Genomic DNA, 5,483 nt, shown 5'->3' on the forward strand with positions numbered 1-5,483 from the left:
TCTTTAGGAGGAACTCCGATATAGTTACAAAGACTTCCGTTTCTTCATTCCACAAATACACACTTGTGAAGTGCTGCCTAACCTTATTACTTCTCTTTCATTATAGACCAACCCTGGTAACCAGGGCATACATAAGCCTTAAAGGAACAGCTTAGATTTAGGGGGATTTATTGGCAGAAATGGAATGCAATATCCATCACTATGTTTTCATTCATCTGAAACTATGAACAGTTGCCTTTTCGTTACCTTAGAATGAGCCTTTCATATCTGCATACAGAGTGGGTCCTCGTCATGGTTTCTACAGTAGCCCAGAAAGGTCAAACCAAACATGGCTCTAGAGAGAGCCTTTTGCATTTTTTGTTAATGGAAGGCCACAGTATTTCTCCGACAAGCTTAGAAAGGTAGTGGTGATTGGAGGGGTGTTCAGTTGGATGCAATCTGCAACCGCACCACTGGATGCCACTAAATCCTACAACATGCGCCTTTAAACGACAAAAACAACCACAGTGAAAAAACGTATTATGCTCTGTTGAGACCTCATACGAGGCTTTCTCAGTTCAGCACACACGGAAATACACTTGTTAGTGGACAAACCCGTGCAGATGCAAAATGAATACACAATTGTATCACACACACACTCTCACACCGTCATTAAGTTGACATCTGTGATCACGGACCGCCAGACTGTAATTGCTGTGTTCAATTCTCCATCCTGCTGCTCATGAGGGTTCAGGCTTTAACTGACACTCAAAGAGATTAAAGGGGTGGACCGAATGTCATGAACATCTGCGCCACCCAATCCAACACCAAAGTCCTAATGTTGTGAAGCTTTGATTTCTTAGTTTTGGTGTGTGTGTGTGTGTCAGTGTGACAAAAAGCTGTTGATTTATCTCTCGCATAGGTCCTTTCTCCTTTGTTTTTAGCCATGCTATCCGCGTGGCGGATAAGGTCTACCACTTTGATCCAGATTGAAATATCTCGACAAATACTTGATGGATTGCCATGAAATTTACGACAGGTATTCAGGGTCTCCCGAGGATGAATCTCAACTACTTTGGTGATTCTCTGAATTTTCCTTTAGCACCACCATCAGCTCAAATTTTTGTCTGTCAAATATCTCAACGTTTTTGGAAAACAGGCAGTTTTTCAACAGTTATGGATGGGGTAAGATTTGGCTTTGTTTTTGTGTATATAATTTTTATGAAACCATCTGAGAAGTAAAGAGGGAGAATCATTCTTTAGTGGAACTGTTCCCAACTGAACATTGTCCCCTAGACAATGATTTATTTTTTTGGAAGAGGCCACAAGCCAAAAAGGTTCGGAACCACTGGTTTTAATACTGCAATGTATATTTCATAATAATGTAGAAACTACATCTGTCAGATAAATAACAGTACATCAGAATTCAAGAACAATAAATCCTCACACAGTATGTACTTCTGTATGTAAAAGCAAACAGCAGTGAAAAGTGTGCACAGATATATAATGAAAGGAAAGATGGAGTAGCAAAGAGGCTGGCAGATTAGCATCAGAACAAAGGACCCCTCTGGGTAAATATCAAATCTCAAGTGCTTTAAAGATGGCCAGCTTCAGTTAGAGTGATTCGGGTGAAAGGGAAATAAGATGTTGAGGAGGTGACTGCATGATTCCTCTTACAGACGTGGTTATTATAACTGAGATCAAACGGATAAATAAGGACATTACAATGCACAAGCAGGCACAGCTCCTGGTTTCGTCTGTTGAATATGAAGTAATCCATCAACATGACAGGATTATTTCTGACTTTAATGTCTGTTCTGTAATGTTTTTGTGTTACAGCTGTTAAACACACCCTCGAGGCAGCTGGACAATCTACATGGGGGCAAACATCCAGACTGTGTTTTTGCACATATCACAAGAGGTCAGAAATACGCAGCGCAGAATGTTTTCTCTCCTCAACAGATGGTTTTCAAAGGAATTCTGATATTTGCATTCTCTTCATCTTCAACTGACAATGGCTTTAAAGTGCTCAAACACGCCTGTCGGCAGAGGTTCGACTTTGATTGTTTTCAGCTGTGATTTTGAGAACATATGAAAGCAAGACATCAGTAAGTTTTATCATGCCCTTGTCGAGGATTGCTCTACATTTTGCATCTATTATATGTTTATTGTTGCAACCAGCTGTTGCCAAAAGAGCAAAAAAATATACTGGAGGTTTTTGTGAGCAAATTTATTTGACTCCATGTGGCTGACTTTCATTACCAGAGGACAGAGAGGGTTCCTTAGAACAAAAGGGTAACTCCAGCACTTCCTTTGCCGATTTCCTTGTAATCATGATTTCAGTCTGTGACCTCTCTGATTAACTGTGTGATTTCATTTTTTTTAAGCAGGCAGGAGGAGAAGAGGAAGGAGTGGTGCAGTGTAACTGTAAGATTGCATTAAGTGCGTGTGTGCATAGTGTATCTGCAGCACAGTGAAGAGCAAGTAAACATCATGAAGTCCTTCATCACGGCAACGATGCCCTTGAAGTCTTTTTCCTCAGTCTGAATGATCACCGTCAACCCCAACAAAACCCCTGCACCTGTTCACACACAGACCAGGACACACACACACACACACACACACACACACACACACACACACACAGTTGATCTTTAGCTTTGAGCCTCTTATGAATGGATTTGAATAATGATTAGGATCATCATATTGCAGGGGACGGCAGCATTATAAGGTTTCTTTTCATTTTCAACATTACATACAAAAATTATTTTGAGAGGGAGCTCAACTTTATGTTGTTTGTTTTTGTTTGAAAGTAAGGCTCTCTCCAGCGTTATTCAGATATTCTTAAATTCAGTTTTTTTTTTTAAATAATGTAACAGCCTCACCACGATATCCCAAGATCATTAAAGGGATAAGAAAGGAAAACATATATTTAGGTTGCACAAAATTAGTTGGTTCTTGCTTTTTTCTTGTGTAATACAGTTCAACCTCTAACATCCCTTCAAATTAAATAATCTGTAAAAGTCCCTATTTGGTTGAACTGCCACACAAAGGCTATATATAATCTGTGGTGAGGGGGCACATGTGCTGCATTGCTTTCATTTAAGCGGTCACAAGTCACAACGGTTTGTAACCACCGCCTTAATCCGCAATCACGTCCTTTGCTTCAGGTCTCAGAAAGCGATGAAACCGTATTAGTATGGCTCAGAGCTAAATAACACCTTCTCCCAGTGTATTCGTTTTGAAAATGTGGATTCTGCAGTGCCATTTGGCACTTCCTTTTCCATCTCTGTACACTGCTGCCCATTGAGAATCCTCAGGGGATGACAAGCTGCTGACACCAACACCCCCCCTCTTTACCTCCTCAAAAAACCCCGCAACCCAGAATGTGTGCCAATGTTGGCATCATTTTGCTAAATGTCACCACAGTGTGTTTCACATTTGGGTTGCGGTGGTCTGCTGGCATGGGACCCAGTGCCACTGATCGACTCACCTCAACTGTGGTCTGGTAACACCTTGTGGCCCCGCTCTCTTCCTTGCTCTTTCTTTATTGCTCAGGTCAGCAAGACACCGATGAATCAGTCCATTTACAGGCAGCTGAGACCAGAGGTGAAGCGATATAGAGGAGGCTCCATATTCATGTTGCCAGGTTGTACTTTTCTCTCCCTATCACTAACACTATCTCCATCTGCTGCAGGTTAGAGGGGATTGGTTGTACGCAATTAATTCTTTTTGACTTACTTCATGGCGTGCTGACAGTGCAACAGAAGCCCTTTGTTCAGCCAAATTCTTCAGACAATATGGGGTTGTACAGACCATCATTCCGCACTACATTAGCATCCTGCAGCAACAGACTCTGCCACAGCAGGCCGGGATGCTGTTGAGAACTCTTATTCAATAAGCGCATAATGAGTTTCACTTTTTTTTTTTGCTTCGTAATGTGTGGTCTCTAGAGTCTAAACTAGCAGAAATAGTACGACATTTGGGGAAATGTGCTTATTATGTTCGTTATCTTGCCAAGAGTTAAGGCCTTTACGCACAAGGGAGAAAAAATTAGGCATATTTATGAAAACTGTTGCTTTGCAATTCACAAATCTGTAAATACTGTATAAAATGGGATGTATCTTTTTGGTTTGTCATCGTCAATTTTATAGCTGTTTTGTTTTAAGTATTGAGGTGCTGTGACACCCAAATGTTCCCCCAAAAGTGTGTCCGTCTGCCTGTCAATCATGACAATCAAGTACAGTTTAACTCTGTCAGGGGACTAAAGCAGGAACGACTCAGTTGTCAGTTCGTGCACCAACTGAGCGCTTCACTCACCTCCTTATTCCAAATGTTATTGGCCCTCTTAAAAGTGTGTGTGTCTGTTACCTCTCGCCTCTCGTCATCCAAACTGCCACTTCCTGACTAATGGAGGCTGCATGAGGAATTACTGTCTGCTTCTGTCGGGATGAAATGACCTCAAAATGCACATTGAATGTCACTGGTCAGTCTGGTGATGGAGACTGAGCCAAGATCAGAGCAGGAGGCTGGCTACGGCTCATACGCCACACTCCCCAGGACACACGCATGTTCAAAATGGCAGCTGGTCATTACTGAGTTGATCGAGCTGATGGAGACTTGGACAGACATGGAACTCTTGGTAGCAATGACTATATAACACATAAAACTGTTGCACTTCATAAGGCCTGTTTAACTTTTCCAAAACTCACTCATGCTTCATTTGTTGATCTTTTAAAACATACTCATACACAATAAAAGGTGATGCAGCACCTGAGGCCGAAAACCATTCCATCTTCAATTGGTTAGTGCTGAAAGACTATAACACAGTAACTGAATCCATGAGCTGCAGCCTAAAAGCAGCTATAATATTATTTAGTATTCAGGATTTTCTAAAGTCCAGAATATGTTTATACTCATTTTAATGAAGTCCTGCTGAAGGTTGCAGACTTATAAGGCCTTTCAGTGTCGTCCATATTCAGTAAATAGAGAAACAAGCTGCACAGACATTGCGCAAGATCCCGTGACTCCACCAGTGAATGCATTTTATCAATTCCAGAGGATGTTCGAACCTAAAACATGTGATATTCATTTGTAAAAAAAATATTTTATTATGTTTGTGATAAGCAAAAATAATTACTTATTAATGGCAATTAATAAAAAACAAAAAAAATAATGCTTCAGCACAGTGTGTTGCACTTTATCCTGCTATAGACATAGGCGCTAGGTGACGAGATTGATAAGCGGTAATGTGAGAGCAGTTATTTATTTAAAGGCGTCTCTAGCCATCGAGAGACATGGTGAGCTGTGAGTCAGAAGGTTTGAGCTACAAAACTGAAGTCTTTCCAATCACACAAACATGGCCGGGTCTTTCTTTGACTGCAGCTGTGTGAGTCATGTTGAGAGAATTCCTCATCTAAACAGTGGGCCGACATACTAGACAGAGTGTGTGTGCGTGTGTGTGTGTGTGTGTGTGTGTGTGTGTGTGTGTGTGTGTGTGTGTG

Source organism: Anarrhichthys ocellatus, unplaced genomic scaffold (genome assembly GCF_004355925.1).
Source record: "Anarrhichthys ocellatus isolate YVR2014 unplaced genomic scaffold, GSC_Weel_1.0 scaffold23, whole genome shotgun sequence".
NCBI classification, from domain to species: Eukaryota; Metazoa; Chordata; class Actinopteri; order Perciformes; family Anarhichadidae; genus Anarrhichthys; species Anarrhichthys ocellatus.